This window comes from Zeus faber, assembly GCF_960531495.2.
Source record: "Zeus faber genome assembly, chromosome: 15".
In the NCBI taxonomy this organism is placed as follows: domain Eukaryota; kingdom Metazoa; phylum Chordata; class Actinopteri; order Zeiformes; family Zeidae; genus Zeus; species Zeus faber.
In genome coordinates, this window is record NC_137194.1 from 4,434,321 (window position 1) to 4,449,017 (window position 14,697).

Consider the following 14,697-nt stretch of genomic DNA (forward strand, 5'->3'; position numbering starts at 1 on the left):
GCTCGCCGGCCCCCGACATTTCTTAATTGTTGCCGTTATGACGAAGCGGTTCTTCCAATGCCTTCGTTCCTATTCTTCTTTCCTTTGTTGTTTTGTTTTGACTTTTTCAGGATTCATCTCGGGCATTAATAAAGGCTGCCGCGTAAAAATACATACAGTTGTAGTGCAGTTACAGACCTAAAGTGCATTATCGCAGACAAGTGCAGACACGAGTGCGTTCAAAGAGGTGCAACGCATCCCCTCATTCCACATCCTTCTAACTGTATGTCCTGAGTTTAGGAGATTCACTGATAAGGGATGGAAGTGTTTTTATACCTATTCGGCCGTCTTTTCCTGTGTCTCACTGGAACCCTGTGGGGAGATGGGAGCAGTTTGTATTCTGAATGCAGCACGTCAGCAATAATTTCCCCAGCCTGTTTAACTGAAGTCTTCTCAAAGAGCGGAGGAGGAGGGAGGGACGACCCCTCCACCCCCACCCCCATAGCCGTGTGGACCAGTCTCTTTAACTGTGACTTTAACTTAACTGATATACTTCCAAACCAAGCTGAGATTCCATGACGTGATGCACTCTGTATCGCAGCGTGATAAAATCACACCAACACCCTCTGTTCAACCCCAAACACCCTGAGTCTGCACAAAAAGTCAAGTCGCTGTTGGATCCTGGTGCCTGCAGAATTCACACGGACATTCCAAGACAGATCACAGTCGATATGTACGCCCACCTGGTTCTAAGAGAGAAGCTGGGTAATACAAGCGTTACGGACCAGTGGTGGAGCATGAAGCCCCAGATGTTCTGGATCAAAACAACAGGGTTTGTTGGAAGAGGAGTAAGGTGTGGCGGACCAAGGGGGGTGGTCAAGCCGGGGCTGCAGACGGCAGCGTGGCTCCCTTTCCCGTGGCCGCCGAATCAGCGCCCGCGCAGCCTCTGCCCGATTGCCTAGACCCAAGACAGGTGCGGGTGCTCAAACCACACCGCCCCCACCCGACATACCCCGACACCAAACTCAGGCTCCCCGACACCAAGCAGAGGAAATAAATGCCCGGACTCTGAAACAGGGTTTCCATACCTCAAACAAACCAAAATGTCCAACAAAAAAGAACTGGTTCCCCCGGAACAGCGCGGTCCATCGGCGACACTCCCCCAGGAGGACGAAGCAGACTACCTCCTCCTGTGCTGGCTGGTGGAGGTGTAGCTGGGCTTGGCTGTTGCAGGGGCTGCTGGATGGTCCTGGCGGTGGCTGCTAGGTGGAGCAGCTAACTGCAGGCGGTTGCCAGTGGTGGTTGCTGCGGCTGCTTCTCCCCCGGTCCTCCGCCGGGCCCACTAGGTGCTGCTGCTGCCAGTAGGGAGAGGGCTGAGGCTGTGGTCGCCTGTTGACCAGCTGGTGGCTCCAGGGCTGGAGAGTCCCTGTTTGGGTGCCATTGTGGAAGTTCTGCCTTTGACACGCCACCCGGGTGGCGTTTTCAGGGCCCTCTGACACAGAGACACAGGCAATGGAGTTAAAAACACCACAAGTTTATTTTAAAGATTGGGCAAGCATGAACAAGCCCAGAGACAGTGGACAAGTTATGACAAGGGCTCCTCCCCTGTGTGTGTGTGTGGGGATGGGGGTTTTAACTGTTGCTTGTAGATAGGTCTAACGAGCAACAGGCATACAGCCACCCTAGTACTGGGCCCAATTACCTAGATCCAAGACAGGTGTGGCTGCTCAAACCACACCACCCCTTCATCACACTCCCCCTAGCTGGCCCCCCCGCCGTTTTTTCCCGCTGCTGTCCCCCGTTCTCGGGCTGGTTGTCTTGCCATAGGTAACTCTGTGATCTTTGTAGTTCCTCGTGCAGGTGGGCTATAGGGCTGTATCCTTGCCCACCTGGAGGTTCGCAGTGACAAGAGTGTTTTCCTGTCATAAACGCTCCTTTCCTGATTGTTTCCGTGGAATGTTGTTTGACAGTGGCCTACTGTGAAAAGCAGCCAAAGCCCTCCCGTGCAGAGAAATCACGAAAAAGTCGCCGTTTGCAGCGTTGCGTAACATGAACACAAAAACACGGAAACCAAACAAGGACGCATTTAACGCCCAATCGCGATTGAAAACACAAATCATGCAGCGGCACAGTTGTCCGGGTTGCTTGCAGAGCAGCACCACCGGTGTCGCGTCACTTCCCCATTTGTCTTCCCGGGGCATAACGGAGCCGGTTGTATCTGTGTTTTACAGATGACCCCTACTCTAGACTTAGAGAGCGGGGAGGTAAAACTGTCATTTTGTTCCTTTGTTCTATTTTTTTTTTTTACCTTCGCAACAAACAAACAGCGTACTGTGCAGCCCTTATACCATTTAAAATGAAAAATGCATTGCTCATCGTTGACGACATTTGGAATTTCACGGAAAATATGTGAGTGCCGTTGGGCACAAGTCCAAGGTGTGTGGTCTGGTGTGGTAGAGAGAGAGAGAGAGAGAGAAAGAATAAGTGCAGACAGGAGATGTCCAGCTGGGCCTCTGTGGGGAGTGTCTGCCATCACACTCTGCCATGGCAGCAGATCAGCGTGGGGTGGGTCCGTCCACACACAGGCTCAATAGACCTGACCCTGCCACAGCGAACAGATCTTTTAAAATGAGGCTGGGTTCTGGAATCACTCCTGCAAAATAATCATTTGTTTTCGTTTGTTCATTCGCCCGTCCGTCCGCTCGCTTGTTTGTTCGTTCGTCCGTCCGTTCGTTCGTCATTTGTTTGTTCGTTCGTTCGCTCGCTCGTTTGGTCGTTTATTCCTTCGCTCGCTCGTCATGTAAGCCTTTCAATGTGCCCAAACAAGCTCCTAGGTTTCGATTCAGCAATTTAGTGATTGTGCGAGAGAGTGAATCTTTGAGAAGCAAACTGCAAATATTAAGTGTAATAATAATAATAATAACAATAATAATAATAATGATAATAATAATAATAATAATGATAATAACAATAATAATAATGATAATAATAATGATGATAAATAATAATAATGATAATAATAATAATGATAATAATAATAATTAATATATAAAAATATAAATATTTTGACCGAATTCATGTCGAACGTGACTGACTCTTTCGAGAGAATGAGACTAAACGACCCTTGGGATCCAAGCTTTGCATTCTTCCTTCCAAGTAAAGAAACAAGACAGAATTAAATAATCACGGTGAGAATTACATCCGGTAGATTCTGTCCGGTCACAACTCACTCCGACATTTGCTGCCAGCGTAATCAAAGCAACGAAAGAGTCTTTTTACTGAGTGAATCCTCAACAACCAATTCCCACAAACGGAGCCGAGCCGTCACCCGACGTCACACAATGTCACCCTGTTATTCTACTGGATGTTTTCTTTGTTCTGGAGAATGTTTCTTCCCCTGCTAATGAGGTGTGAAGGTTTTCTCATGAATCAAAACAGGTTATGGGTGTGCTGCCCCCCACCCCCCCCCACACACACACACAAATGTCCAAGGTATGGAGCTCCACATAAATCAATAAGCAGCCATTATTCAGCCTGACACCTCATATAAAACAATAAAGAAAATTAAATTGAGGGGAACACACAGAAAGGTCATCTTTCCCCCTCGCAACAACTTTTCCTTCTTTGATGTGTATTTATATATTTTCATCAGCACTTTGCTTTCCCAAATTTTGAAGTGCTAAGCGTGAAAGGGCTAAATAAACTCCACAGGAAGCATCGTGGTACGTGGTGGCAGTACCTCCGTCCTCCTCCACAAACTTTTTTTGCTCACCAGGTTTTACTTATTAACTTTTACTGAAAAAAACACCCAGGCAACATTTCCTAATTCCTCCCTGTATGCATACCTTTTCTCCGGTGGAGTACATTAATGGTCGGCAATAAAGTACTGATATGCGGCCCACCCTCCCCCCCGACGTTCATCTCATCTCATCTCCCTTCTCACTCTCACTTCTTCCATCTTCAATGCCAAACTCTGAGTAAAATCAGAATCTAATCTATATATTTTCATGACAAATAAAAGCAAACTAAACCAAAATGAAATAACATACAAATAAACAATATAAATAATAATAAATAATATGTCATAATAATAATATATATTTTATATTATTATACACATATTACATATTATATTACATAATATATATATATATATAATGTAATATATACATATTATTTTATTTTGTATATATATACATACAGTATATATATATATATATATATATATATATACATATACATACACACACACATACATACACACATAGATCTTTAACTTGAATTGTTGTGGTGACATGGCTACTGTATATGTCTTGAATCTAATGTACACTCTCAGTGCTCTCTGCTTCAGTACTTCATGCTTCACCTTTTACCTGCTGCATGGCTGAATCTCTCCTTTGGGGGATCCGTACACGATTTTTTTTGTCTTGTCCTACCTGCAAACATGTCTTTCTGAATCGATTCCCATTCTTGATTTGGTTTTACCGATCACCCACAGACCATTCCGCCGCCGCGTGGCTCTTGCCGTTCGGGGCCCGGGGGAAGCTTCCGGACGACTCTCACCAGAAGAAGCAGGCGCGACAGATATCACACAGAGACAATACCGCCGCTTGATTTATTTATATTTTATTTCTTGGTGATTTCATTGGGAGTGTCAGTTACATTATGCACTCCTGAAATGGCTGAAAGAGAACGGCATCCACCACAGTGGAAACCTGACAACCGTGACGGCATCCTGTGATGCACTGAAGATGCCGGTCGTCAAAACCACGGTGGCACAGCGTCTGGCATCAAACTTCATTTTTATTTATTTATTTTTTTCGGATTAGAGACTGCGGAATGAGACAGAACGATGCCCTGTCCCCATTGATCCCTTCAGTGTCGCTATCGCTGCACCGTCGATTGCGGATCATAGAGTATGGATTTTCATGACGTTATTAGGGGAGTGCTGCTTAACGGTGCTGCTTCGTGACGGAGGGGGAAAAAATAAAAAAAGATCTCATTTCGTTGACAGTCTAAGTGAATCCGCTTTCTGTCCAAAACGAAATCTAAAAGGCGTTAAGCGATATGAAAACATGCGCGGCACACACCACATGTACTTGAGACTCTGTCTGAGGAAACCATGACATTGCTTGTCCCCGACACAGACAGAAAACTAAAAGACAATCAAGAATACAAACAATGTGAAGGAACTAAGTGGAGGTTCCTCACACTGAACCACATGGTGACAGCGTAACCTCTACAAATACTATTATTTTAAATAAAACTTTTTTTAGAACACACAGTTTTGGAGAATGTCTTGTGTCTACCTCACCTGTATAAATAAAGGTTAAAATTATATATATATATATATATATATATATATATATATATATATATATATATATATATATATATATATATATATACATACATATATAATTATTTATTTTTTGGGGGGGGGAAATGGCCACTAGGGGCACTCAAACACAGTGAGTGCAAAATGCTTTGGGGTCAATGGAGAATGAGCACAAGCTTCTACCTGAATGTGTGCGTACCACACCTTGATTTGTCCAGTCCAACTGACCTCTAATTATTTTTGACTTTTTTCTTCTCACATCTTTTTATTGAAGAGCCAGTTCAGCTCAGTGGGCCTGGCTGCAGTTCCCCCGTCTCAAACAAATTACCTTTGTTTGTTGCCGGCGTGACTCCCGATTCCTAATTCTTTCCATGTGTTCGCTACGAACGCCTGCTCCTCGAGTCCTGTCTCAGTAATTACTGTGAGAAGGTTCGGTCGGTCTGTCAGTCCACACAGGCTCTTGTCATCATTACGTATGTAAAATTAAATATGACATCATCTTTCGGCCCTATTTGTAACTTTCGTATTTAATCTACTTGGAAATGAATGAATTTCATTCAATTATCCAAAGCGCCGCCACTTCTACTCTTTGCCGTACCGGGACTATTTCTCGCGCTCCGCCACTTCTCACAAGCTGCCGGCGTCTGTTCTGCCCAGTCAAGTGGACAAAAAATTAAATATATCATATTTTATTTAGTCACACTATTTTATTCTGTTATCATAACGGACAAGCTGCGAGCTCCGGCTCGGGGTTGCCATGATGTCATTGACCATAGGGGCAGGGGATTTCTTTAGGTCGTGGGCGTCCGCGTTTGTGCTTTCTGTTTCGCACCATTTTGCTGGAAACAGCTGGTTTGACTCATCTGTTCCACCAGTTATGTTCCATCGTTGGTGACGGCTGCTGCCCGAGCTCTGTGGTTCAGGTGGATTGTAAACTCCAAGTTGGCATCGGGTCGAGAGGAAGCAGGAAGTGATGCTGCGTTGCATGGCAACTTGGAAATCTGTCATTGGAGTCTGTGGTCCGCGTGTTCACATAACATCAAATCTACAGAGTAGTTCAGAACAACAGTAGATGTGTTTTAAAATCCATACAACGGGAATGTTGTTCACCATCAGCGGTGCACGCCACCATGTTGCCGTGACGTCAGGTCTGTTGTAAACTTGGCCGAAATTCCAACATAAATGGCTGTTACTTTACACTTTTCCTTTCGCACAGGGACCCTGAATTTTCTATACTGATCAGACACAACATTAAAACCAGCCTTAACCACCACCCTTGAGCTGCCAAAGCAGCTCTGACCCGTGGAGGCATGGACTCCACCAGACTCGGAAGGTGTTCTGTGGTATCTGGCACCAAGACGTTAGCAGCAGATCCTTTAAGTCCTGGAAGGTGGAGGTGGGGCCCCATGGATCAGGCTTGTTGTTCCAGCACATCCCACAGATGCCCCGTCGCATCGGACCCTAACCCCACCCATCCACATGATTTATCAGACCAGGCCACCTTCTTCCATTGCTCCATGGTCAAGTTGTGACACTCCGGTGTCCATAGTAGGTGCTTTCAGGAGTGGACAGGGGTCAGCATGGACACTCTGAGCGCTCCCATACGCAGCAAGCTGTGATGCACCGTGTGTTCTACACCTTTCTATCAGAGCAGCATTAACTTTTTCACCAATTAGTGCTACAGTAGCTCTTCAGACGGGTTAGACTTCACTCCCCAGGTGCATCAATGAGCCTTGGGTGCCCATGACCCTGTCGCAGGTTCACCGGTCGCCCTTCCTTGGAGTACTTTTGTAGGTACTAACCACTGCACAGCAGGAACAGCCCACAACACCTGTGGTGTTGGAGATGCTCTGACCCAGTCGTCCAGCATCACAATGTGCTCCTTGTCAAAGTGACTCAGATCCTGACGCTGCTTCCACACATCAACTTCATTCACTGAAGTTCACTTGCTGCCTCATATATCCCACCCCTTGACAGGTGCTTTTGGAACCAGATGATTAATCTTATTCACTTCACCTGCCAGTTGTTTAATGTTGTGGCTGATCGTTTTTTTTTATTATGAAGCAGACCTACTGTATAACCCCTCGCGTACATGTGACTAAGCGCACACCGGCACTTATTTTTCTCCACTTCGGGCACTGATTACGGGGGCCACACATTGTCACTAAGCCGTAATTGCAAACTGTATCAGGCCAGGGAACTGGAACTTTTTATTAAGCGCCTGCTCTAAATTTCGAGGAGCTATACGGTGGAAGCTGGCTTTTTGTGACGGAAACATATTACCGTGTCATAGCCAAGACAAGACAAGCCGCAGCTTGTTAACGTCGTCATTTGTGGATACAATGCCGATAGCGATGCCGCATATTGCTTGGACCTAGCCCCGGCGCAGAATCGAATCTACCCGAATACCCTGGGAATTCTTCTCCTCCGAGGGACCGCATGTGGCCACACTCCAGCTACACCTCAGCGGCGTTGCAATTCCCAGCTTCCTGTTTAGTGTGAATAGCTCGCTGAACAATTAATATGGAGTCGGGTTTAAGATCCAGGTGAAGCAGGAAGGCACGGCAACCTGTGACTCCGCGCCTGAGGCGCAATGGCTCAGCTGCCTTCCCTCCTCAACGCCGTGCCGACACAAACACACACACACACACACACACGCACACGTACACACAGTATGTGCATTGTGCACACACAAACACACCAGCGGACACACACATACTGTACGATACACACATAGGCAGAAATAGACCCACTCATACTGTAGAACACACACAAACACATAGCTGCAATACATGTACACAAGGGACCACAGATAGCTCATCATGCATGTAAACACACACACGCACACACACACATGCACACACACACACACACGCACACGCACACACATGCACACACACACACACACATGCACACACACGAACATACAAATACTGTATGACATCTACGTAAGCATAAATAGACATTCACAGTACACCACTCACACTTTTACACACATACTGTATATACAAAGACACAAATGCACAAAGATACATAAACACACATATATTTACATTTAAACGGATGCACACACACACACACACACACACACACACACACACACACACAAACACTGTATATGCTCATACAAAAGCATAGACAGACACAGTACAGTTCAAATACACACAGTATGTGCACACACATTGGCATCCAAACACACACACATGCATAAACAGAAAAGCAGATACTCACTGTGTTTACATATAGGCACACACACACACACACACACACACACACACACACACACACACACACAGACAAAATGACAAACAAACTGGATCATGCCCAGAAACGACCAGAAATGAACAAAGCGTACAAAAGAATGGAAGAGTGATAAGAGGGAGAAAAGGAAGGAGGGAGAAGGAAAGACACACAAATAGACAGACAGACAGACAGACAGACAGACAGACAGACAGAGAGACAGACAGAGAGGAGTGCTTCCATCTGTAGGGGAGCTTCTAGAGACAGAGGCATCAGCTTGGATCGCCACGGCGGCAGAGCACTAATGCAGCGGCGAGGCCGTCGTACGGAGCTCACCTCACGGAGGTAATCAGCTCCCGACGCGGCGGAGCCGAGCCGGCTTCACAGACAGCTGCAGCTCATCCAGGATAATCAGCCGCCGATCGGGTGGAGGAGCGAGTGCGCTCGCTACCGAGTGCCGATCAAGGCCATGCTCTGGTGCGGGGTGGAGGAGGAGCGCCGAGGTCCACCGGCAGTTTCACGCCGTGGCACTTTTTAGAACCAAATAATCCCACGCCACGCCCACCGAGCCGCCCCCCTGCAAAGAAAAGCCCCACGAAGCATCGCAAACCCGCGGGACGGCGCTCATTACTACGGCCAAACGGCGGCGACGCCAGGCTCGCCGGCGATCGGTTTGTACCGAACAAAGGTTTTCCAAGCGACTCGGGGAGTCTTGAGCGACGGTCGTCACAGGCAGCGAGCGAGCGACTTACAAACGACCTTGAGAATGATTATTGAGGGTTGAAGCGACGTCCACGGCAGCGACAACGTTCCTATTGAATGTGACTTATTCCCTCCAGACTTCTGACAGAACGCAATGACTCTCGGGAGGGTTCCGGTTTCACAGCCCGGGAGCCAAGACTCCGCTGACTCCATCCGTCGACGCGCCCGACGACGCCGACCGGATCCAACGCACCAGCGGTCGCAACGTGGAGCGACTCTTCACTCGTCAATCACCGAGTCTCCAAAGAAAGAGTCGCAGCCGACATCGCCACGAGCGCGTTGCGACGAGCCGTTCCGGCTGGAACCGGAGGACTATATGAATGGGTACAGCCTGGCAATTTTGATCTTGCAACGCAACAACTGGTTTCCATCCCGGCATTTACGCACGTAACGTTTTCATGGGGGCGGCACAGCGGCTTAAAGACGCTGCTGCTTTTAAAGCTTCATTTATTTATTTATTCCCCCCACCCCCCAGGTTTCCGTGTGACTTTTCCGCAGGTTTTCACCCCAAACCCTAACCCCGGAGAATCCAAGGAGCTCACGCACTGACGAGCCCGCGAACCGCCGGGCCGGCGCCAGCCTCCGAGGGCTAAAAAAACCAGGTGTGATTGCGGCGGCTCAGCAGACGCGACACGTTGACCCCCCCCGGGTGCGGGGGGCGGGGGCCTGATCTTGTCACGGGCGATATTTCCAAACCTCACCTCACAGCCCGGTCGCATCCGGTCTCGCGGAATTTCAACCGTCGCACGGACGCCCTGCCGAGCCGGGGACAGGGGTGAATAATGTCCGCTCGGATTACCGCAATTTCCCAGATATGATTTTCCCCGCTCGTACTTTTCGGGCCGTGGCTCCCCTCCAAATGGATTCTTCATGACGTTATGTCATCTAATCTCCCGCGTTTTTCGAAAAATTCCCGATTGTTACCGAGTAATCTGTCTGGGCTACAGTTTGGAAAAAGCGTTCTTTAAATAGCTTAGGCTCAGTATCAGGATTAACCTGCTGTTTTCGGCAGGGGAACTCGGTTGACGGCTCCAGTGTGGGAATATGAAAATGAAGTCATGCAAAAAAAATGAAGTATCGAAATTTGAATGTTTGGAGTTTACTCTGCGGTTTGAATGGCAATAGATAGAATTTGCATTTGGGCTTTTTTTAAGGATAGGTTCATCGCCACTATTAAAATTATCGCTTAACATCATTAATAATTCATCGCACAGCCTTTTGCACTTCCAAAAAACAGATCTTCTGGGTACATCCGTGCAACAGTGAGAGGCTAGAAATGGGAAATTGTGCCGCTTCCTACTGGCAGCCTATCGTAGCCAATGTTACGTTTTGGAGATTCTGCGGCATCACCAAAAGGAGTCCTAAATAAACTAGGATATGTTCAAGAACATGTTCCAAAAATACACTTTTTGACTGGAATAGGAGTTTTTGCATTTGAACGGGAATGTTATCCAATGGAAAAAAAAACAAAAAAGTTAAGCCTCCCGTCCCAGTCCTCATGTCTCTTCTTTTGTGTAGTGCTACAGTATGATTGGAGGTATGGGTTGCATTCTGCAGTCTGAAATGTTGAAACTTTGCCAGCTGTCTTTCATTTGGTTTTCTTTTTTTTATGAATGGACGTCAGCAAAGGTGTTTAAAGGTGATCTGCCCATCTCAGCTACAAAGGCGTTTTGCCCTTCTGCAGTATCTGGGGATATGACGAAAGGCTACGGGCTGGAAACCGAACTTCAGGACATTTTGAAAAGAAAAGGCGTGTTGAATGCCAAAATCCTTATTAGTTATTCAAAATCAACAATTGCATCACACTGTGACAAATGAAAATGACTATGCAAAAATATGTATATAAATAAAAATAAATGTTGAATAAATAAATTCAACAATAAATAAATAGGCAAATATATGTACGTACATATATCAAGTAGAAATAGTATACATACTTTATTGTACTCAGAGTTATTAAAATAATATAAAATATTGATTATAATATAATATAAAATTATATAATATAATTAAATATAATATAATTAAATAGAATAGAATAGAATAGAATAGAATAGAATAGAATAGAATAGAATTAAATATAATATAATATAATATAATATAATATAATATAATATATAAAACTGTATGATATAAAACTCTAGCAGGTCCTATCAGGGGTAATGGGGTTGAGTCCCTTTAATTTGGGGAGGGGCAGAACGGGTATAAAAAGAATGAAAAAAAAATATGGCCACCCCATCAAATGTTTGTCATGGTGTGTTAATGGAGATATCTGCGGCGCCAGTTCAAATGAAATTAAACAGTCCAAGTTCAGCTGATTAGACTCCTCAATCGCAAAATAACAGATGCAGAAGTTGCGAGTTGACCATGGCAGCAAGTAAATTTCACTTATTTTTTCAAATGGATTTCTATTTGGAGTTTCAGCCGAAGATACCAAATCACCCACTCCGGTGAGATTGATCTATATTTTTTGATCCACTGATTTTGGGACATTTCTTTCCTGCCATTTAATTGCACGACCTGATGAATCATTTTAATAATTACTATACAACCTAAAAGGGATCACACTATCAATATAAATACACTTTTGCTTTTTGGTCCTTATCCATGAAATGGTCTGGGGCCTAACCCACTGACACCATAATGAAATTATAATCTATTTGCCGTGATTCATATAAATGTATGCAGCAGGGCTAACTACATGAATACATTCATAGTTTGGAGTGCTATTTTCACATTCCAAGTGGGTATTAATTCCGCCTCGCTGTCATAGCCGGGTTTAACAAGTTCCACAACAAGCGGGTGATCATATTGGAAATCTGGTTGAGCAGAAATGTAATTTTCGCTTTTTCTCATTCATTACAATTCAGCCGATTGCAGGGAACGACCGACCGCCAAGCGAGGCCCAACCAGCGGAGTACACAAGGTTTTACGGTGGCTTGTGCATTTTGAGATGAAAAAAAAAAACGTTTCAAATATACAGATATTTTCACATTTGACTTCAAAAACAACAGGTTGATATTGCTCGGCATCACGGCATCGAGGGGCAGACGTTACAAGCTGATCGCAAAAGATTCGGTCGCAGCGAACAATTCTTGAAAGGACTCGGGAGTCTTGAGTCCCTCCGGCCAAAGAGTCGTTCAATCGCAACTCGGTAGTGGCAGCCAGGCGACACAGGCGTCCCCAGGGTGGAGGCGTGGGGCATACTTTGTATTAAATGTGACCGAACACTTTGCATCCTTCGGAAAAAAAACATTTTGACAGAATTAAATGGATCTTGTGTTGACAACACAGAGCCGAACCGACTCTTCTGACCAGTCACGCCAACCGAATCAAACGTACCGAGAGTTGGAAAAAGGAACCCATCTTTTTAACAGGGCGCTCGTGAATAACCGACTTCCCAAAAAGGGCCAAAGTTTACATCACTGGTGACATCATGGTCGGTTTAACCCTTTCCAGTCCTGTTCAAGTGTAGTGGACATGACCCGACCCAACCTGATGCGCACGTTGCTTTTGTTTTTTCGTGGCGTGTTTCGAGGTTGAATTGAGTTTTAACATCAGGTGAAGGATGGACAAGCACTTCCCAAACCCGTCCGCTTCTGTTTCAATACTACATACTTCCGCTGTCAATATAAAATTTAAAGTCAGTTTAATTTCTCTTCAGCCAGACCTTTTTAATATCTCGGTAGTAGTTGCAGCCATCATAGCTGCCATAATAACGCTCTTCCTGATGTGTAATAGAAGTATTCAAACCACATCGATTGTCAAATGGAAGTATTATAATGCGTGTAAAAGGTCCCACGCACATGGTATTATTTATGACCTATTGTCATGGTCACATACAGCTGGTGAGATAGGAATGTACTTTTTAACCACCTAGTTTTTCGCTTTATTCAGTTATTTAATCGTGAATGTAAACATTGTATGGTTTAACTAAATGCTTTTCCATTTTAACCAGTCGGGATACACTACGTTACACAGTACAGTACAGCATGTCTGTACCTGACAGTGCCGGGTGGGCGTGGCTCCTGGTTCCAGGCCTGGCTGACACAGCCGATCTTTGTCACACTCATCACCGCTCTCCCTCAGAGCCCCGGCTACATTTACATTACATTTACATTTAGTCATTTAGCAGATGCTTTTATCCAAAACGACTTACAAGGGAGAATAACATTCGAGCTACATTGCGACAGAGACAATAGTGTAACAATAAATACTGCTAGGTAGTGCTAAGTAATTGTAAGTTAGGAGAGGAGGTACTCACTGAAGAGCTGGGTCTTCAAGTGCTTCTTAAAGACAGAGAGGGAGGTCCCTGCTCTGGTCGTTTTTGGCAGCTCGTTCCACCAACGTGGAACTACAAATGAGAATAGCCTGGATTGCCGTGGCTGTATGGCCGGCAGACCCAGGCGACGCTCATTTGACGAGTGCAGCACCCGGGGGGCAACATGTGCTCTTACAAGAGCATTTAAGTAGGTGGGAGCATTCCCAGCAATCACTCTGTAGGCCAGCATCAGAGACTTGAACTTGATGCGAGCGGCTACAGGTAACCAGTGGAGCTCGATGAGCAGCGGAGTGACATGTGCCCTCTTTGGCTGGTTGAACACCAGTTGCGCCGCCGCATTCTGTATCATCTGTAGTGGCTTCACCGCACAGGCCGGCAAGCCTGTTAAGAGGGCGTTGCAGTAGTCGAGACGGGACATCACCAAGGTTTGTACCAGCAGTTAAGTGGCATATTGGGTCAGGTACGGCCTGACTTTTCGGATGTTGAGTAGTGCGAAGCGGCAGGACCGGGAGACGGCGGCAACATGGTCCGAGAATGTCAGTTGGTCATCAATAATGACACCTAGATCCCTTGCAGCCTTGGTAGGAACAAGAGATAGAGAGTCAATTTTAATATCAATGTTGTTATAAATACCTTGTTTGGCCGGGAAGACCAGCAGTTCCGTTTTTGGCAGGTTTAGTTGAAGATGATAATCCTTCATCCATGTGGATATGTCAGCGAGACAATCCGAGATCCGCGTCGAGACAGTGGGGTCGTCAGGCAGGAAGGACAGATAGAGTTGAGTATCATCCGCATAGCAGTGATATGAAAAGCCATGCGAGCGGATGATCGGGCCCAGTGAGGTGGTGTGTATGGCAAAGAGGAGGGGTCCTAGCACCGAGCCTTGGGGCACCCCTGTCGTGAGGTTGTGAGGCACAGACAGCTGGCCTCGCCATGTCACACTAAACGAACGCCCAGTGAGGTAAGATTCGAACCAGGAAAGTGCACTGCCAGAGATGCCCATACTTGAGAGTACGGACAGGAGTATGCTGTGATTGACAGTGTCAAAAGCAGCTGATAAGTCGAGCAGAATGAGAACCGAGGATTTGGCAGAAGC